The following is a 23,176-nucleotide window of genomic DNA, read 5'->3' as shown; positions in this document are numbered from 1 at the left end:
ACTCAGGCCCATTGTCATGGGCAAATTAAATGTTTTCTCACTTACTCAGTTTTGGACAAAAGGACATACTTGCATCATGTGAATTTGTTGCAGCACAAGACATTAACTATGCTTCTCACACCAGCTCCTTTCCATATTTCAAAGCATGAATACAAACAGCACCTGCATAATTTTGTAACAGTCTTGCATGATTTTTTCTTAACATTCATGCATTTTCATTATGAGTCTATATTGTTTAGTTAGTAAATTGAGCTTTAGTTTACAAATAAAGTACAGGGTGAGTCAAAAAGAAGTACCACATTTCCCAAGGTCATTGCGAGAGGTAGGTGCAGCCGAGTGGGTTGGGGTAGGGGTCCTTTCATAGGCGATCGCTTGTAGTTTTCATTTGGCAACATGCCTTGGTCTGATGCGCACCATGCTTTCGCTATTGAAGCGATGCAAACATGCTTCTGCCTTAGGCGTGTCCAACACGTCTTTGAGGAGGATTTTGCATGAGGTCCTTAATTTCCATCCATACAAAATGAGAGTAGTGCAGGAATTTACTGAAAGAAACTGGGAGAGCGATAGAGAGTTGTGCGCGAACTTCTGCGAACCGTTCATCGAGATGCCATTGTCATGTGCAGCGACAAGGCACATTTCCATTTGAATGGTTATATAAATAAGTAAAACTTTCGCTATTGGGCCGAAACCAACTCTCATGAAGTTCATCATTGACCCCTGCACAGTGAGCATGTTACAGTTTGGTACGCCTTTGCAGGGCATTGTAGGCCCTTACTTTTTTGAGGAGGGGGGAACAACGGTCACCGTCACTTCAGAATGTTAAATTGAAATGCTAGAGAACTTTTTGGGACCTCCAACTGGAAGAAATGGATGAGGTGGATGCCTGGTTTCAACAGGATAGAGCAATAGCTCATACGGTGTGGAGATCCATGCAAGTTTTGCAGGAGATGTTTCCAGGGAAGCTGATTTCACTGCGCAGTGATGTTGGGTGGTCTTCACGTTTGCCTAATCTTGCTCTGTGTGATTTCTTCTTTTGGGGCTATCTCAAGTTGAAGGTATACACACACCAACCTTAAGACATTGAAGCCCTCAAGGATGATATTTACCACAAAATTTACGCTATTCCCCTTGAAAATGGGTGGAATGGCCGAACGAGTCATGTGAGCATTCAGAAATCATCTCGAAGAGTGGATTGCTAATGATGACCACCATCTTGAAGACATCATTTTTAAAACACAGTGAAATAAATCTATTTTCTATACCCATTCTTGTGTTGTAATGAAATGTATTTTATCTTGTAACATTTTTGTAGAATAAATGTTTGAAATGTGGTACTTCTTTTTGGCTCACCCTGTACTGTTTACCTAAATGAGTATGCCATGTATAATGTATTTATTCTGCAAAAACATTTATAATTACTGTAGCAACTGTGGTCTGTGAGGAAATGTACATGTGAGCAATGGTAGGAGAGTGAGGCTGGGTGTTGCATAGGCATAAAAGGAGCTGGGCTGAATAGCAGGGTAGGTAAACTGCAAAAGAGTTAGGAACATAGACAAGGAAGAAAGCTTATGAGACAGTGATTCCATTAAGAAGGTTTAACTACTTCATGAGGAATCATCTGAGGACCAACTGCAGGAGACAGACCACCTATGTCACTGTCACAAAATGTACTTCTTTTACCATGTCACTGGTTGCTCCAATACTTTGAATCTGTATAGGAAGCTGAATATTACAGAACATCAATTATTCCTTCAAATCCAGTTTTATTTGGACAAAAGTTATCAAAAGCATAATAAGTTATCAATTAATTTGAAATTCTGATTTTATAATACCAAAGTTTAGTCCTGAGTATTTACTTTCCTATTTATTGCGACTGAAAGTGAAAGATATATTTCATCTGGATATTTGCACATCTCCACTCATAATCTCAAATGCCCCCTTTCAAATTGTTTCCTGCAGCTGGCCCTGGGGGTGCTTCACTGTTTTATTGGTAGTGGATATTTTATCCAGAGCTGCTCATTTTGTACCCCTAAAAAGTTTCGCTTGGCCTAAACTTTGCTTTTGTACAAAACCTGCAATTTGTATCATACTTCTGGTAATGTTTTTATTTAATACTTGGCATCATAAATCATTTCTATTCTTACTGTTCAAAGTGCTAATTGGCAAAAAGGGTAAATTAGACATGGGAAAATACGTACAATGTAGTATTAAAAATTATCAGTCCAATTGGTATCATATTCTACCATAGATTCAGTACAGTATAAAACATGTATTTGTATCCATGAATCACCTGTATTATTCAAACTTCAGTAGTTTGTCCTAGTATCGTGTGTCAATAATAGAAAAAGAAATTTAAAGTTTGGGGTAAAGTATGCAAAAACCTAAATACAGTAAACCCAGGAATCTGATGAAAACATATGCATATAGATTTTGTAAGTGTCAGGATAATCCTATCTACAAATTTATCTATAATTTCTCATAGAATATTGTTGTTGAAGAGGGTTAAAATTAGGCTGCAGTGTTAAAGATGGCAGAGTAAGTAGTTTAACTTTAAAAATATTTTGATAAGCAATTAATTCAGAATTAGCAAGCAGGTTCATTCACTAACCATATTACATTATCTCTTTATAATTATTATTAAGTATTATATTTCCTCAGATCACGGGGAGATCATATTTAAGATCTTCTTACATTACAATACAAATGTTTGATCTGACTGCTTAACATTTTAATTCTGGCTATACTTATACGGTATTCTGTAATTAGAAAAAAAAAAGTTCCCTTATTGATTAAGCAAGCTGTATCCTCATATTAGTTATTTCTGTCCCTCATATGACAAATATCCTATGGCTTTGCAAGCTATTTATTGTTTAGCTACAGTACTAGTTGCAAGGAAATGTTTTCAAGTTAAATTTAACATTTAAAGCCATATATCCTGTTTAACTGGCTGTGAGAAACAAAATTTTCTAATTTTCTTATCTGTAACAAATGTTGCATAAGATGTGCAGTCATAATAGCCCAAAAGTATGAAAGTATGCAAAACTAATAGATAATACCCTCTTGCACTATTTTGTTACATTTCCATGCATCATTAAACATTCAAGATAGCTATTTATAAAATGATGCTCCTGAAAATATGCATGTTACTATCAAATATTTTATTACGGTTCCATTTTGAGATTATCATACATTTGATCTTATTCAGATCCATCTGGGGTAGCACAATGAAGATGGTTAATGCAGTTTTTACAGTTTCTTTTAGTTAAATCCTATAATGACTAAACGGCCTTAATTTTTGGCATATTAAATTTACGGAATGTTTTTTATAATCATTGCATTGTTTTCTATTCTGTTTCATAGGACTGGTCTCCAAGGGTGTTTTTAATTGCTCCTTTAGAATCAGGACCTTCTTTAACTGTACATTTGATAGAATACTTCAGCCTACTGTAGATGTTTAAACATTCTGCTTTTACACGTTTTTAGTTGTTCCAAAGACAACATTCGTAGCCACACAGCACTACTATATTTAGATTTTGTATGTTAATTGCAGACATCACTTTTTTTCTCTTTTTGAATTTCCAAACTACAAGCTTCTGCATTAATTTTAGCCTGGCATGTTCTGTTATTATCAAGCAGTTCCTGTTGTACTCCCTCAAGCATGTTTTTCAATTCCTTGTCTGTTACAATTATCTCTTTATTATTTTATTCACATTGTGTTGCCTCTTTTTAAACAACCTCATGGATTATTTTATATTTTAATGTGTGATGATTGCATTCTGCTGCAATTGTTTAATTTCAGCACATATTTCTGCATTTTTGTCTTTAGCCTCCTACATTGTTTTTCTTGTTGTGACATGGCATTTCTCTATATTTTAGTACATAACAGTTCTTGCATCTGCTTTGTTCTTCCATAAAATCTGTCATTGTCTCTGTCATGCTTTTATTTCTCAGTTGCTGATCTCACTGATTTTAAATTGTTTCTTACTAGCACTTTTGATGTAGTCAAATCTTGTCAATTGTTAAGTATCTTTTATTATTTATAAGTTAATTTTCTTCATCATTTCTTCTTTTAAAATGCTGAATACCATTATGTCAGTATGATTAAAAATCTTAACTCTGTCATAGGTACGAAATGGTTGTGGTCTCCAATTCCTCTGCTTAGCAGTACATTTTTAACAGATTTATTTTAATCAAGGCCTTAGTAAAGACTTTCTAGCATCCCTATATTACCAGGTATAATAAGGACAAGATGAGGATATCTGTATTAAAAGTTTTCTCGTTTGGTCACACTGTCTTTTGGAAATGTTGAAGTACATTCCCTATAGATTATTGGCTTTGTATTTAGTTTTACTTTTTCTGTTCACTCGAAGAATCTCTTACATTAAAAAAACACTGCTGGCTTACACATTATTTGAAATGAATGCCTTTAAAAGATGTTGTGTGCTGATTTGGGTGTACTGGTTTATAACAAGCTTATCAAATCATTTCAGATTGCTAATAGAAGTCTCTGCAGTTAAATTTTGATGATGTTTTCAGTGGAAAACTTAAGTTAAAAAATTAATTTATACGTTTATTTATTTACTAGTCACGTTACTGATTAAAGATAATGGAATTGAAAAATGTTTGCTATCTCTTGCCCTGCTTGTACTTTCAGTGCCTTTCCTCGGTATTCTCGTATGTATGAATGTTTCTTCATCAGTGCTCCTTTTCTCAAGCGTGTTCTTGTAAAGCCTACTTCTCAGACTTTGGCATTATATTCAAGATGCCTTCCTTACCTCCTGTCCAATTTTATACTTTCTGTGTTTGAAGGTGACTCTCTTAGCATTTGGCTTTACTCCTTGTGTGCCTCAGACTTGCACCTCCTCTTTTGCCACGCCTCCAAAGTCTGACTGACCAATCAGGTTGCTCTGAGGGACTGGACACACAGACCTTTGTGGTTTATTATATACAGTGGTGTGAAAAACTATTTGCCCCCTTCCTGATTTCTTATTCTTTTGCATGTTTGTCACACAAAATGTTTCTGATCATCAAACACATTTAACCATTAGTCAAATATAACACAAGTAAACACAAAATGCAGTTTTTAAATGATGGTTTTATTATTTAGGGAGAAAAAAAATCCAAACCTACATGGCCCTGTGTGAAAAAGTAATTGCCCCCTTGTTAAAAAATAACCTAACCGTGGTGTATCACACCTGAGTTCAATTTCCGTAGCCACCCCCAGGCCTGATTACTGCCACACCTGTTTAAATCAAGAAATCACTTAAATAGGAGCTGCCTGACACAGAGAAGTAGACCAAAAGCACCTCAAAAGCAAGACATTATGCCAAGATCCAAAGAAATCCACTGTTAAGCAAAAAGAACATTAGGGCTTGTCTCAATTTTGCTAAGAAACATCTCAATGATTGCCAAGACTTTTGGGAAAATACTTTGTGGACTGATGAGACAAAAGTTGAACTTTTTGGAAGGCAAATGTCCTGTTACATCTGGCGTAAAAGGAACACAGCATTTCAGAAAAAGAACATCATACCAACAGTAAAATATGGTGGTGGTAGTGTGATGGTCTGGGGTTGTTTTGCTGCTTCAGGACCTGGAAGGCTTGCTGTGATAGATGGAACCATGAATTCTACTGTCTACCAAAAAATCCTGAAGGAGAATGTCTGGCCATCTGTTCGTCAACTCAAGCTGAAGCGATATTGGGTGCTGCAACAGGACAATGACCCAAAACACACCAGCAAATCCACCTCTGAATGGCTGAAGAAAAACAAAATGAAGACTTTGGAGTGGCCTAGTCAAAGTCCTGACCTGAATCCAATTGAGATGCTATGGCATGACCTTAAAAAGGCGGTTCATGCTAGAAAACCCTCAAATAAAGCTGAATTACAACAATTCTGCAAAGATGAGTGGGCCAAAATTCTTCCAGAGTGCTGTAAAAGACTCTTGATTGCAGTTATTGCTGCTAAGGGTGGCCCAACCAGTTATTAGGTTCAGGGGGCAATTACTTTTTCACACAGGGCCATGTAGGTTTGGATTTTTTCTCCCTAAATAATAAAAACCATCATTTAAAAACTGCATTTTGTGTTTACTTGTGTTATATTTGACTAATGGTTAAATGTGTTTGATGATCAGAAAAATTTTGTGTGACAAACATGCAAAAGAGTAAGAAATCAGGAAGGGGGCAAATAGTTTTTCACACCACTGTAGCTCATGATGATTTATTGTTGCATTAAATCAGAAATTCAGAGTTCCTATTTAAATTATTAAATCTTAAATAATTTTTTAAATGTATTTTGTGTAACCAATAACTTATACAACAAAACAATTATTATGATATAGCTAAACATGCAGTGATGAATTTATAGAAGACCTACTGTGGACAAAAATGTATTGTTCAGTAAAGTTTTTTTTTTAAATAAATGTTGGTCAGTCGTATTTTGGAGAAATTAGTTAAAAATAGAATAATAATGTTGCTAAGCACTTAATATGTAGCTAAAGAGAATATTTTTAATGTTGTTTGCTTGGCCACTTAGACCTAGTCCACATTATCATGAATAAAGTTAAATACCATATTTTGAAAATATTCTCCAAAGTATGTAAATTTGAAAACACATGGTTTCACATAGCAGTGTAGCTGGAGAAAAATTAGCTTTTTGAAAACACTGACATATGGCTGTACTGTGATCAGGCACTGATTTCAGTTTTTCCCAGTATGATCTCATGTTTACAGTGGGGATAGTCTTTTCGTAAATTCTTTGCAGCAGCTGACAGGTTCTTTTGCATTATTTACTATGGCAGGACTCCCAGCCTATAGTTTCCATAGCTTTGGCAACCTTTAACAGAGAATAACTTTTTGATTTTTCCTTATTCTTTATGCATTTTAATTTGATTTATGTTTACTCCATAAACAAACCTCCCTCTTTGCTGATAAATTATGCATGCCCCATAAGAAAGATTTTGCCATTTCATAGTTGACGATAAAGTGTTACAAAACAATCTTGAAAAGCTAGTGTGAATGCAAAATTTTTAAAATAAAAAAACAGCATTTCAAATGTATCTGTGTTAGTGTGGACTAACTCTTACATTTTGTTTGGTGTTTATGGAGCAGGTTATTTATCACTTAGAAAACTAAAAGACTAATAGAGGAGTTAAATTTATTTTGAAATATATTTTTTTTCATTAGAAAGCTTCATAGATATTTCACTAATCTTAATATATATCTTTCTTATGAAGTATTTGTTGGAATTTTACTAACAATGATATACAAAAGCAATCAACCAAGTTTTCCTTAAAGTAAAAAGGAAAAAGAATTAATGAAAAAACTACCAATGATAATAACCTCCACTCCCAATGCGACCAAAACCAAAGACAGAAATGCATCAGAAATATTTTGATAAGAACAAGTTATTTAGCCCAGCAAAGTTTGACAATTTCATCCAGCCAGTTTCTGAAATATAAACCTAGGTTTAATTTTAAAAATACACTAGGATTCAACTGCCTTCCACAGTACTTGGTAACTTATTCCATATGTCCATGTTTCTATGTGTGCCTTGGGGGTTTGTGGTTGGTGGGTCTAATCTTTCTAATGTTTGGGAAAAATTTAAAAGTTTACAACTGTTGTCCCTATGTTCTTGTTGAAAAACTCATTTTAAAATAACAGAAGGGAGCAACTCTTCTAATATCTTTCATAATTTAAATATTTCAGTTATGTCACCTCTTAATCTCTTTGCTTAAACTAAAAAGGTTTAGCTTCTTCAATATACACTCACCTAAAGGATTATTACGAACACCATACTAATACGGTGTTTTACCCCCTTTCGCCTTCAGAATTGCCTTAATTCTACGTGGCATTGATTCAACAAGGTGCTGAAAGCATTCTTTAGAAATATTGGCCCATATTGATAGGATAGCATCTTGCAGTTGATGGAGATTTGTGGGATGCACATCCAGGGCACGAAGCTCCCGTTCCACCACATCCCAAAGATGCTCTATTGGGTTGAGATCTGGTGACTGTGGGGGCCATTTTAGTACAGTGAACTCATTGTCATGTTCAAGAAACCAGTTTGAAATGATTCAAGCTTTCTGACATGGTGCATTATCCTGCTGGAAGTAGCCATCAGAGGATGGGAGGATGGGTACATGGTGGTCATGAAGGGATGGACATGGTCAGAAACAATGCTCAGGTAGCCCGTGGTATTTAAAAAATGCCCAATTGGCACTAAGGGGCCTAAAGTGTGCCAAGAAAACATCCCCCACACCATTACACCACCACCACCAGCCTGCACAGTGGTAACAAGGCATGATGGATCCATGTTCTCATTCTGTTTACGCCAAATTATGACTCTACCATTTGAATGTCTCAACAGAAATCGAGACTCATCAGACCAGGCAACATTTTTCCAGTCTTCAACTGTCCAATTTTGGTGAGCTTGTGCAAATTGTAGCCTCTTTTTCCTATTTGTAGTGGAGATGAGTGGTAGCCGGTGGGGTCTTCTGCTGTTGTAGCCCATCCGCCTCAAGGTTGTGCGTGTTGTGGCTTCACAAATGCTTTGCTGCATACCTTGGTTGTAACGAGTGGTTATTTCAGTCAAAGTTGCTCTTCTATCAGCTTGAATCAGTCGGCCCATTGTCCTCTGACCTCTAGCATCAACAAGACATTTTCGCCCACAGGACTGCCACATACTGGATGTTTTCCCCTTTTCACACCATTCTTTGTAAACCCTAGAAATGGTTGTGCGTGAAAATCTCAGTAACTGAGCAGATTGTGAAATACTCAGACCGGCCCGTCTGGCACCAACAACCATGCCACGCTCAAAATTTCTTAAATCACCTTTCTTTCCCATTCTGACATTCAGTTTGGAGTTCAGGAGATTGTCTTGACCAGGACCACACCCCTAAATGCATTGTAGCAACTGCCATGTGATTGGTTGATTAGATAATTGCATTAATGAGAAATTGAACAGGTGTTCCTAATAATCCTTTAGGTGAGTGTATACTTATAATTGATATGTTATAATTCATAACATGAAGCCCTGGAGAGCGCCTAGTCACTCTTCTCTCTACTTTTCTTTACTGCTACTATATATTTTAGTATGCTGGAAACCAAAACTGCATGCAGTACTAGACCTTACCCGTATTGGTATATAACCTCCTTAGGCTTGTACTCTGAACATACTGCTATATAACCTAACATTCTATTAGCCTTCTGAATGGCTTCTGCATGCTGTCTAGGTGTAGAAGTTCACCATGGCTCCTAGGTCCTTCTCATAAGGGGCACTTTCAAGTTTTAGATCCCATTTTTTGCTTTCATATCTAACATTTTTATATTCCTAGGTGTAATACTTTACATTTACTTACATTAAATTTTACCTGCACAAATCAGCCCAAGCTTGAATTCAGTCCACATCCCATTGTTATGATTTATCTGATTCTATATTATCCACAAACTTAACCTGCTTGTTATTTATAATTCTATCCAAATTGATTTATATATATATATATATATATATATATATATATATATATTAAAAAGAGCAGCAGCCCCAGCACTGACCCTGAGGCATAGGCTCCGAAGGGGAAGAATTCAGGCAGAAAAATGAAAAGAGAGAGAACGTCAGCCATCACCAGTCATCTGGCCCTGCAAATGTTACACAAGGGCACACTGATAGTTATAAAAGGGAAAGGTTGAAAAATAAAGCTTCCCAAAATTTAAAAGAAAAATGGACATTAGGATACCAGCAAAAGTATATTGATGCCTTGCAGCTATTGTACCTAGAAAAATACTGCCTTCAGTGGATGGAAAACAGTAAGATTGAGATGAGAGGTTGAATAAGAGAAAGATTTGGGTAAGGAAATAAGTGTGAAAGATAATAGGTGTAAAAGAAGACCTTAACGCAGGGTTTGGGGCAGGGGGTTTGCAGGGGGACTCTAAAAACCTGCTTTTAGGATGTAAGTTAAGTGTGGTAAACCATTCCAAATTAAATACTTTGGCTTTCTTAGAAGAACATAAAATGTTGTTGAGTTCCAAGAGTGGGTGAAGTGTTGAGAGAAAGTTCTACTACCCAAAAGATTGAATTGATAGGAGGCCATAAGAATTCCTCAAAGATAATCATATAGTGATGCCAGACCTAAGAATAGACCTTATATGTGAGTAGAAAATAAAGCAAACGATAGAATTTCAAAATCTGGAATTTTCAGAGCCCGATATAGCTAAAAATATTGCCAACAATCAATATGCTTTAACAAGCCCTGGACGAAAAGGAAACAGAATGACCACCTTTGTTTCCAGCTTTCTTCAGCTGGGATTTCACATTGGGGACAGTTCTTAACAGTTCAATTCAAGTGCATAGTCGCAGGAAGTTTTATATATAAATCACAATATCAAATTGAAAACAAAGCAAACAAGAGAACTGCAATACAACTTAAACTTTGTACAAAAAAAAATTATAGTAATGAACACAATATAAATGTTATGACATTTGAACATACATATTATATAGAAAAATTATACCAACATTAAAACTTAATTCATGACTAAAATGAAAGCTAATCAACCATAATTTAAGCCTGTTGGATGTTTATTAAAATTAAACTTATTGAAAACATTAATAGCCTTAGGATTAAGGAGTTGTTTTTTATCTTTGGAAACCTGAACCTCTGACTTGCTGGTAACAACTGGAATTGTGAAAGTAGTGAGTTCTGCTTGATTGAATACACTCTGCTTCCCTTAATAATTTTTTTAATTTGATTTATTCTGTGTTACTAACATTAAGATTTCCAAACCAATGAATCATCTCATAATTTTTTTTTATAAGAATTTACACTAAAATACTCTATTTTCATAGATAATATAGGTCTTGTTGTCCCTTTTTGAAGACCGCTTCTGTGCTTTGATTAAAAGATGGTTTTGAGTTTAAATGTTGTAAGATATTTACAACTTTTACAACTCTCCAATGCCTTTGATTGTGCCTTATGGGCAAAGTATGTGTCTTCTAAAATCAATTATTTGTTCTTTAGTATATTTAATGTGTTTGTAGAAAATATACATTACTCCAGTTAACAAAGTCACCTTCAACTTAACCATGGCTTATTTTGTTATCACTAAGTAGTCCTACAATCACTGAACCATTGCCAGATTTTCAAACTGAACATTTTTTAAATTTACAGCAAGAACCATTAATGTATAGAATGCACAAAAGAGGTGAAAAAACACTCCCCTGAAGGAATGCTTTAGATAAGGACAATATGTTCACTACAATTATTTATTTTTACTTTTCAAGCCCTGTCTGTTCAAGGGTCACTCAGCCGCTCTTTCTCAATATACTCCAAATTAAAGTCTTTAAGTCTCCCTGCAAGATGTTGGGACTGGATGGCATTAAAAGCTATAACAAGGAGCTGTCCATGAGTCTTCACACCATCAATGGGATTATACAACAGTTGAAACAAAGTAACAATAGCTTCCTGTGTCCCTTAGTCTAATAGGTAAACACCTACTCTTTATAAGATCTTCAAACGATTTTTTAGCCAGTGATATGACAGCCACATGGTTCTGAAATCATTTAAAGTAATGTGGCTTTTCTTTTTATCTACAAGAGTTGTTGTAGCCTATTTGCACAGCTTTGAAATGTACTGCTCTTCAAGTAATAATCTGAAAGCAAGATTAAAATGACGCTGGGCTGCTCTGCACAAACATTGTCAAGGTCTTCCACTCAGATTGTCTGCCCATGTCTTTAATTTGGTTTAATTTTTTTCTTAAAAATCTTCTCTACGTCCATATGAAGAAAACATATCTCCATATCAGAAGCCTTGTGCTTTAAACATTACACTTCAATGGCTAATAACTTTTAACTGATTTGCTATACCAATTACCTAATTCAAAGTTTGTGTTAAAAGCAGAAACTCTAGAGGAAAATGAAAATGTGCTAGGCTGTTTAAAAGGAGATTCAGTTTTTATGATTCCTTAAAATCCTCCTTACAGGTGAACACAGAAGAGTTTACTGAGCATCTGTTGGATAACTCCCCATTTAGTTCAAGAAAAAAGGAATCAATAACATAATGGTACACTTGCATTACATACAGGAGCACTGCTTGAGCTTTTGGGCAACATGAAAAGAAATATTTTACTGGTCCCTCCATCCAGTCCTGTCCTGTCCATATCAGTTATTTTTGCTGACCACATACCTAGGCCATCTAACAGATGATAATCTTCCTGTATAACCCTCCCACATTCTTTAAATATGTGATTTGTTTTTTCACATCCTTAATTTGCATCTGCCTTTCTTCCTCTCTTTGTCATTTACAGTATATTCTAAGATACTAGTTTTACTTGTTCCCTCATTACGCTCCTCTCTTTATTCTCCTCTTTGGTTGCATAACTGGAAGAGGTTGCTGAATCTGTAGACTATACCCAGGATAAATTATATATTAAATCTATCTTTTAATATTATACAAATATAATAACAAAACCATAGTTTCAGTCACTACCATAATTAGGATGTTTGGCTTGGAAATAAACATTCATCTTGTAAATGAAACAAGGCTGAAAATCATGTTGTCAGCTCTGTGTTAAAAACTAAGTAAAATATTTTCCAGCATAATGCTTCTAAGTGGTTTTAAATGGGTTGCTAAAGCTTCGTCTGTACATGGCAGCAGGGCACAACTGACCAACACTATCTCAAAGTAGTGTTTAATTTGTAAATGATGAGGTGCTGGAGCTCCTAGTACTGCCCTAGAGTGGAATGGTGTGCCAGCAATGGTAATTCGGGCATTTGAGTGCAGCACTGCTAATGTTGAATTGTGTCATTGGCCTAATAGGTATATGAATTCAGTCCTGTTTACATTTATACTCGCACACTGTAATTAGTATTTCACTTGGTTATCTTGTAGTCTTACACATTTTTGCTGTCTGTACTCTGTAAAGCAGACTTGTATTGAAGTTTTTGCTCTCCTCCACCTCCTCTGATGCATCCTTATTCCCATTGCCTCACGCCTGTTCCTGTTCTTTCTCTATATTCATGTCAGCATCCATATTCACCCACCATGCTAGAACCAGGTTTTTGTGTGGCTTCCAGTGTTTTGGCTAAAGTTTTTTCTTTCCTCATTAACCAGTCCAAAAAACCCAACAGATGTTCATAGCATTAACTAAGCTTCTTTTATAGAGTTTAAATAAACAGTGTGTAATAAACTTTGTTTATTTAAATACTAAAAAACTGAAAACAAATATTTGATGTAGATATTGGGCCCTCAGAGTGCAGAGGGCTCAAAATCAGAGGTACCGATCAGCTCCTGCACAAATTAAGTGCTTGCTCACAGATACTCCTATAAAAGAAAAGCTGTCTTAGCTTTAAAATCATTAGCATCAGAAATGTGTAATTTTCTATTTACTGCATAACAGCACATTTCTTGTGGATTACTTACTATAATGATAACCATCTGCATGGTTTATTTGAACTGGCTTCTTATTAGATGTTTTTGAACTTTTCGTTGTTGGGACAGAATGAACGATCCTGTAATCCAGTGTGTTTGCAATTCAAATGGAGAGTGTATTAACGATAATAAACTGATTTTTCTTTGAGAAAAATTGGGTAGCCAACTGTTCTTCTCTATTTCAAACATTTTTTGACTTTCTTTTCTTTTCTGGAAGGTGGACACTGATCTCAAAATTCATTTAAAAAAAAAATGAAAACACTCCTAGATGTAGTGTTGGCAAGCAAGTGTGTGAATTACTGCTTTATGGTTTAAGTGCATGAACACTGAGCTGAACCAGCTTGGCTAAAAGAGCAGGGCGGCAAACACTGTACAATGTAGAGGCTGACTGGATGGATATTTTTGACCAGATATCAAGAAAATGTCAAAACCTTTAGTTTCTAAATTGTAAGTTAATTATTACTTTACATTGTAAACATAACATCAATAACTACCCAATAAAAGCCAATCAAATTATCTGTTGTGGATGTCACCCTTGGGTCATATTTACTTTTTGTTTTTTTTTGCTTTTTTATTAGTTTAGGCAGTGAAGAGTTACCAGACAGCTGGGAAACTACAAAATATATAGTAAGGGTGACAGCAAGACGGATGCTTGGTGTGACATCTGGAAAGAAGAAGGAGGAAAAGGAAGCCTGGTGGTGGAATGAGGAAATGCAGGAGAGTATACAGAGGAAGAGGATGGCAAAGAAGAAGTGGGATAGTCAGAGAGATACAGAAAGTAGACAAGAGTGCAAGGAGAAAAGGCGCAAGGTGAAGAGAGAGGTGGCGAAGTCTAAAGAAAAGGCGTATGATGAGTTGTATGAGAGGTTGGACACTAAGGAGGGAGAAAAGGACCTGTACCGATTGGCTAGACAGAGGGTCTGAGCTGGGAAAGATGTGCAGCAGGTTAGAGTGATAAAGGATAAAGATGGAAACATACTCACAAGCGAGAATAGTGTGTTGAGCAAATGGAAAAAGTACTTTGAGAGGCTGATGAATGAAGAGAATGAGAGAGAGAAGAGGTTGGATGATGTGGAGATAGTGAATCAAGAAGTGCAATGGATTAGCAAGGAGGAAGTAAGGACAACTATGAAGAGGATGAAAAAAGGAAAGGCCGTTGATCCAGATGACATACCTATGGAAAAATATAGGTGTTTAGGAGAGATAGCAGTGGAGTTTTTAACCAGATTGCTTAATGGAATCTTGGAAAGTGAGCGGATGCCTAAGGAGTGGAGAAGAAGTGTACTGGTGCCGATATTTAAGAAAAAGGGCGATGTGCAGAACTGCAGTAACTACAGGGGAATAAAATTGATGAGCCACAACATTAAGTTATTGGAAAGAGTTGTGGAAGCTAGGTTAAGAAGTGAGATGATGATTAGTGAGCAGCAGCATGGTTTCTTGCCAAGAAAGAGCACCACAGATGCAATGTTTGCTCTGAGGATGTTGATGGAGAAGTATCGAGAAGGCCAGAAGTAGTTGCATTATGTCTTTGTGGACTTGGAGAAAGCATATAACAGGGCGCCTCAGGAGGAGCTGTGGTATTATATGAGGAAGTCGGGAGTGACAGAGAAGTATGTAAGAGTTGTACAGGATATGTATGAGGGAGTGTGACAGTGGTGAGGTCTGCGGTAGGAGTGACAGATGCATTCAAGTTGGAGGTGGGATTACATTAGGGATCTGAGCCTTTTCTTATTTGCAATGGTGATGGACAGGTTGACAGACGAGATTAGACAGGAGTCCCCGTGGACTATGATGTTTGCTGATGACATTGTAATCTGTAGCGATAGTAGGGAGCAGGTTGAGGAAACCCTGGAGAGGTGGAGATATGTTTTAGAGAGGAGAGGAATGAAGGTCAATAGGAACAAGAATACATGAATACAGAATACATGTGTGTAAATAAGAGGGAGGTCAGTGGAACGGTGAGGATGCAGGGAGTAGAGTTGGCGAAGGTGGATGAGTTTAAATACTTGGGTTCAACAGTACAGAGTAATGGGGATTGTGGAAGAGAGGTGAAAAAGAGAGTGCAGGCAGGGTGAAATGGGTGGAGAAGAGTATCAGGAGTAATTTGTGACAGACGGGTATCAGTAAGAGTGAAAGGGAAGGTCTATAGAACGGTAGTGAGACCAGCTATGTTATATGGGTTGGAGACAGTGGCACTGACCAGAAAGCAGGAGACAGAGCTGCAGGTAGCAGAGATAAAGATGCTAAGATTTGCACTAGGTGTAATGAGGATGGATAGGATTAGAAATGAGTACATTAGAGGGTCAGCTCAAATTGGACGGTTGGGAGACAAAGTCAGAGAGGCGAGATTATGTTGGTTTGGACATAAGCAGAGGAGAGATGCTGGGTATATTGGGAGAAGGATGTTAAGGATGGAGCTGCCAGGGAAGAGGAAAAGAGGAAGGCCTAAGCGAAGGTTTATGAAAGTGGTGAGAGGGGACATGTAAGTAATGGATGTAGCAGAGCAAGATGCAAAAGACAGAAAGATATGAAAAAAGATGATCCATTGTGGCAACCCCTAATGGGAGCAGCCGAAAGAAGAAGAAGTTATGTTCCCCTGTTAATTATGTCATACATTATTTTATTAAACAAGCTGGAAAAGGGTAAAGATCCATTATTAGATTATAGACCGCAGGTACTTAAATCATTCTCACTGTAATGCATGGGGACTATTGAAGATTTTGTCTACCACAGCATCAGTAGAACAACATAAGTTAATTCTGTGCCCTTCCTCTGCTTTCTGTCACTTTTACTTTTGTTTAATTTATTGGTCTAAGATAGTTTTGTTTTTGACTTTTTAGATTTTCAAATACTTGGCCAGCCATTCAGGGTAAACAGATGATCATACACAACAGTGTTTCTGTCTTCCCACTAGAATATTTTGTTGTCCAATGTTGTAAACTGATAACAACAGTGTGGTAGCACGCTTTATAGCTGTCATGTTAATGACTGCTGATTTCACATGGTGGGCAATGGATGAGTGAAAATAATGATAAATCACTGTGCATATCAGGAAACCAAAGCCTGGACACAACAAGGCTAGAGTGGCTAAACCAAGACAATATTCCCAGCAAACTCTTCAACAGTAGTCTATTCAATGAGCAATACTGAGGGGAAGCAGCAAAAACAGGATTTTTTTTTCTCCCAAAGCGGGACTATTTAATATCATGCCCTTGGTATATTGTATGAGGATTGTACTATCATACATTATCTGCTATCTATCCTTTTTACCCCCACAATTTAAATGCTAAACCAACAGAAGGCTACATAGCCATAACTCTTGGCAAAATTGGAAATGAAGGCTAAAGCTATCTTATGTAATAATGTACTACCTTAATTTAAGACTAAAAAATAACAACAAAAGTTCAGAAGCAATGTTTCTATGACCAGTCAGTGAACTGGAATGTCAAAGGTGTCAGTTATGAATTAAAGAGGAAGAAAGTATTCTCTCACTTAAAACAGGTTTGAACACCAACATACAATTTTTACAGGAGATTTATTAAGCAAGGATCAGTTTTGGTTGCAAATAGATTGAACTGGCCAAATGTTCCACTCCACCTACACAAAGAAAACTAGAGGTGTGGGAATCTTAATACATAGAACAATTTCATTTGTAGTATCAGATATAGTATCTGACCCTCAAGGGCAATATGTGATTGTGATGGGTAAATTATTTAATAATAAAATGATCTTGATAAGCATCTATGCACCCAATGTGGATGATAAAGACTTCATCCAAAACGTATTTGCATCTATTCCTAAAGTGAACAGTAATAAAATTATAATGGCCAGAGACTGTGTTTTAAATCCAGACCTTGTTAGGTCTTCAGCAAGCAGGGGTGTTAACATCTAACACTGCAGAAACAATTATACAGTTTGTAATTGATCATATCTTATTAGACCCATGGAGATTTCTAAATCCAAATGTAAGAGCATATTCCTTCTCCTCACCAGTACATCATTGTTACTGTTACTAAATATAATCATTTTTTTGCCCACAGTCAAATCTTACAAGTACAACACTATTGTTATCTCTAACCATGCCCCTCTGATTATGGAGCTCAGATCACTATGCCCCACATACTCATCTCACAGATAGCATCTCAACTCCGTTATTAGCTGATGAGAACAGTGCAGAATTTTTATACAAGCAAATTGGCTTTTTTAAAGAGACAAATGCATCCTCAGAGGTCTCTGCATGAATATTCTGGGAAACTCTGAAGGCAATTTTTAGAGGAAAGATTATTTCATATCTCCACAAAAATAAATCGGAAACCAAGAGGGCATCAGATTTAATCAGTGAAATTACCAGAATCCATCAAGAATAGGCCAGGTATCCAAATAAGCCACTTTATTGGAAAAGACAGGCTTTGTAATCAGAACTCAACTTCTTCACAACAAAAGAAAAGAAACAACTAATTTTTAAATTGCAACATAATTACTATGAACACTGACAGAAAGCTAATAAGATTTTAGCTCAAAAAATCCACAAGCAGGAAGTTTGCAATGCAATTTCAGTAATTACTAACATTGACCATAAAAATATAATGAATATATTTAGGGACTACTATAAGTTGTTATATTCTGCTCAGTTTAAAGAAGACAAGACACAACCAAATGCATTTTTTAATACATTTAAGATACCACAGCCAGATATTATCAGTGCAGATGTACTGGATAAACATCTGTCACTCTCAGAATTACTAGATGCTATAAACTCACTTCAGAATGGGAAAGCAGCACGCCCTGATGGTTACCCTGCTGAGTTTTCAACTAAGTTAGTTACCCTTTTATTAGCAACATTTTACAGAAGCCAGAGACAGTAAAATTCTTCCTCAAACTTTTCACCAAACATTAATTACCATCTTTCCTAAGAAAAATAAAAACTTATTACAATCATACAGACCAATCTCACTTTTGAATAACGATATTAAGATACCCTCCAAAGTTCTAGCTAGAAGGATTGAGAAGGTGCTTCCTTCATTAATATTACAAGACCAAACCGTATTTATTAATGGCAGAAACTTAGCTTCTAATTTTTGATGCCTGTTTAATGTACGAGCACTCATAAAGTCTAACACTCCAGAGATCTTATTTTCTTTGTATTCAAAAAAAGCATTTTATATGGTTGAATAGGACTATACCTATTCACTACATTGCACAAATTTGGGTTTGGCCTGAACGTGCATGGTTCAAACTACTGTATACCAATCCAGACACTTCAGTTTATATTAACAACATTACTTCAGACTACTTCAAGCTAGAATGTGGTACTAGACAAGGATGCTCCCTGTCCCCACTGTTATTTGCAATCGCCATTGAAACATTGACTGTTCATTTTTGAAATGCATCTGAGATAAAGGGGATTATGAGAGAAGGACTTGAACAAAAAAAATGACTATATCCTGATGATATAGTACTATTTACTGTATATCAGACTCACTAAATTCTTTGCCAGCAGTCCTAACAGCACCAGCAGAATTTCAAAATATATCTGGGCTTAAAATTAATTTGAATAAAGTTTTAGTTTTTCCAGTGAATACTCTAGCACATGTCATTAGATTGGAGACCTTCCCTTTTATCCTCAAAGATCAGTTTAAATACCTAGGGGTAGACATCACAAGAAAATATAAAACTCTTTTTCACCAAAATGTTGATGTCTGCATGGAAAAACATAAACAAGACGTGCATAGATGGTCTACTCACTTTAGTGAGGAAAATAAACACCATCAAGATGAATATCTTTCCTATGCTTCTTTTTCTATTTCAAAGCATCTCCATATGCATTAACAAATATTTTTTTAAGAAATTAGATGCAATCATAACCTCATTTACTTGGAATTCAAAACATTTATGAATCCAAAGGACGACCCTACAGTGACCTAAAGCAGAAGGTGCCATGGCTCTACCTAACTTTAAAATTTATTACTGGTTGGCAAATATAGAAGCTATTAATACCTTGCTATTGACACAAGTAGATGAACACACATAAGCTTGGTTCACAATACAAATAAAATTCTGCAGTACTTCTTTGTATTCCTTGCTTTGTACCACAGTAAATACAGGTTATCATCAATATACTAACAACCCAATTGTCTTTCATTCACTCAGAATATTGAGCCAATGTAGAGGAAGCACTTCAAGATAGAGACGCTTTTATCTGTGGCACCTCTACACAAAAGCCACCTTCTTCCAACATCTCAAATTTACAGTTTTTAATGTTTGGAAAGTGTGAAGGATTAAATCATGTAGAAATTTTTATCTAGATAATGTCTTTGCATTCTACAAACAATTACACTTCAAATTCAGCTTCTCAACAAATTATTCCCATTTTTCCACTATCTCTAAATTAGAAACATTGCTAAATGAAATCTGCCTAAATTTCCTCACCTCCCACCTATGTCTGCTCCAGAAGGAATATTGATTAGTCTTGAAGACTCAGAAAGCATTTCTATAATATATAAAACATTTTATAGTCCCTTCCTTTGAAAGATCCGACTGTACAGTGTGAAAAGGATTTCTTACTCAACATTTCAGAAAAGGAGACAAAGGCAGCCAAGCACAGAATTCACTCTAGATCCATATGAGCAAAACATACACTTCTTCAACTGAAAATCTTTTTTTGAGCACATCTATCTTGTTTAAAATTGTCCAGAACGTTTCCAGGGCAAGATCCAACCTGTGAATGTTGCAATTGAACTCCAGCCTCACTGGGTCACATGTTTTAGGCGTGCACCAAATTAACGTCATTCTGGACCAAGATCTTTAAATGCCTATCAGAGAGCCTTGGTGTCATAATCAATCCTAATCCACTACCAGCTGTGTTTGGTGCAGTTCTAGTTGGGCTTAAAGTGGAGAAGGACAAATAAACTGTAACTGCCTTTACTTCATTATTAGCACATAGACTTATCTTGCTCAAATGGAAAAATCCTAGCCCACATCTTTTAGTCAGTGGGTAAACTGATTTTATATATACTATATGAAATTGGAAAAAATCTAATTCTAACTTAGATGATCTGCTCAAAACTTTTTAAAAACCTGGCAGGGTCTAATCAATAACATTGTAGAATAAACATTCATGTTGTGGAAAAGGTTTCCTTTCCCTATTTTTCAACTCTTGAAGTTTTTCTCTGGCTGTTGGTCTTCCTCTTTCTCTTGGGTGGGGGTTGAATTGAATTTAGTCTTGTTAAGTTTGACTTGATTGTATGGAATGTTACTTGCTTTTAATAAAAAATCAATAAAAAAAGAAAAGAAAAAGAGCTCTACATTAATTATTTCAACTTGCCTGGGATAAATAATTGTAGAAAGAATCAGAGTGAGTTTATGTGATTAGCATTGTTATTTCTTTCAAAAATCCTTTATTGTGTACTGATTTTTTTTCCCTCATAAATGACTATTAACCAAGCTGTTAATGTCACTTGCTAGTTAAGCACTCTCTGAGTGATTCCAGGGCAGTGTAGTATGTTTATACATTCCTATGAAGTCAGTAGATGAATTGGGAGAGCACTGGGTCACTGGAAAGGGGTGTGTGGTGCTCCTGATAGCTTTGCAAAAGGATGAAGGTCCAAGTTTTTAGAGTCCTGGTGCTTCCTGTTTGCTATATGGTAGTGAGACATGGACTCTTTCCAGTGACCTGAGACGAAAACTGGTTTGACTTTGTGTCGAATGAGTGGCTCCTCATGGAGTCCCAAATGAGGCACACTGCCTGCATTGTGAAGGATCGTCACTTATGGCAATGTGGTGTGATTCCCCCAAGGGCAATCTGACTCGCAGGATCCTCATTCGTAAGTATATAAGCAGCTGGACCAGGTCAAGGGGATGCCCACATAACACCTGGCTGTGGCAGATAGATGGTCATTTCTGGAGTGACCAGACCATGTGTCTGCCTGGGAGACTGCCAACTGGGATCCCGACCTGTTTTGTTGTGTGGTGGGTGAGGCAATGTACTGTACCAGTGCATACTCCCTGATCTGACTGTGACTCCTTTTTTTAGTCTTCATCTTTAGCCAAGTGAAAAGTTTCTTTAACTTTTGTTTTCTTTCCTTTTGTTATTCTGGTGTGTATCTCTGAACTAGATTATTGTTTGTTACAATGATATTGATTTATTTATATATTGACCTTCTGTTAAAAGTCAGATTTTACCCTGGGTATAAATGTCTGTCTGTCTGTCTGTCTGCATGGATTTCCTTCCCAACTACCTGCTTTTTCTTTCACATCCTAAATGTTTTTAGGTGACTGAATAACTTATTATGAATAAGTGCTTCTGATTATTTTATTGTGGCAAGGTTTTGGGGTGAACTCAGCTGAAATATAAATACTTTGTTTCAATGTCCAGGCTCTTTCCCCATAGAAACACATTAACAAGTCATTTTCATGGCCTCTATACTCTTCCTACACTGACCCATTGGAAAGGTGGCAGAACCTACAGCTGCAGTGCACTTGTATCCAGGACTATGGTCTGACTTTACCCATGGTTAACTGCTACCATGACTCTTCTCTCTAGATGTCCCTCTATTGCCTCCTTTTATCTATCCTCGATTGGCAGCATAGAAAAACAAGGCATGCAGTTGAGAAAGTTTACGTACTTTTTTAAGTCATTATATTCTTTAACATTAATTAATATGGCAAAAGTGAAAACAAAGCAAATGATTACAATGATCACCCAGTACAACCTGGATGTTTAGCAGCTTTCACAGACTGTCGAACAAAGCACACAATGTGTTATGGTGTTTAGATGGTTCTCTGCTCATGTGCTTATGATTAGGTGACTCATTGCATGGAGTCCTCTTGATTGGGTGTGTTCTTTCTGCTGCTCCTTGGATCAGCTTCTTGTCTGACCTCATAAAAATGGTCTAATGTGTGGCTCAGCTTTTAAGACAGTATACTTATCTCCTTTTATTTGTAAGCTGTTTGGGTCCAAACTGTAGTTTTGACATATAAAATCAGTCTGTAGTCACAGTTTGATTACCTTGTTTGGCGCTTGTGCAACTAGCATGCAAAGCAGCCGGCACCAGACAAGCAATTCTGCATAATCAGCTGGTTTAAACCAGTTTTTACTTTATGTAAGAGCTCAAGTAGTCAACGCATACATTAATATAAATTAGCAGAGAGAACGTACATCCATATTACCTACTTAATACAAATTTATTTTCTTAATACTTCCATCCATCCATTATCCAACCTGCTATATCCTAACCACAGAGTCACAGGGGTCTGCTGGAGCCAATCCCAGCCAACACAGGGTGCAAGGCAGGAACAAACCCCGGGCAGGGCGCCAGCCCACCACAGGGCTTTCTTAATACTTTTAAAATCTTAAAGCCAAATTAAAATACATTCTTAATAATCCTATGTACGGCTATCCTATTCACCAACACTAATGCCCTGCTCTGCTTTTGGCAATTATCCTATGACAAATTAAACCAACCTCACATTCAGTACAGGAGTACAGTCTCCTGTCCTCAGTGCAACCATTAACTAGATAAAGAACTTTTTGAGAATGTCATGTTATGAGATGCCTGCTTTAACTTATATTCATTGGATGGTAAAAAAGGCTGCAGTATGGCATCACTTATGGAATTAACAACAAGTAAAATATCCCAAAAATATTTAATGAGTAAGAACATGTTTTTATAGCAGTCACACCTTCTTTCCCAAACTGGAACAACTTTTTCAATGGCACAGTGTTTATGAAGTTGACCAGGGAGATGCACATCTA

General features: G+C 36.4%; 1 protein-coding gene across 1 annotated transcript in view; it reads left to right on the top strand.

Annotated features, from left to right (window-relative positions):
• LOC120529518 (adenylate cyclase type 1-like) overlaps positions 1 to 23,176 on the top strand; it is a 557,890-nt gene that overhangs the window by 52,846 nt on the left and 481,868 nt on the right. The gene's annotated exons all lie outside the window — the stretch shown is intronic.

The sequence above is a fragment of the Polypterus senegalus genome, chromosome 5, assembly GCF_016835505.1.
Source record: "Polypterus senegalus isolate Bchr_013 chromosome 5, ASM1683550v1, whole genome shotgun sequence".
NCBI lineage: Eukaryota > Metazoa > Chordata > Cladistia > Polypteriformes > Polypteridae > Polypterus > Polypterus senegalus.
Note: the sequence above shows the minus strand (reverse complement) of the source record. Positions and strands in the feature narration are given on the sequence as shown.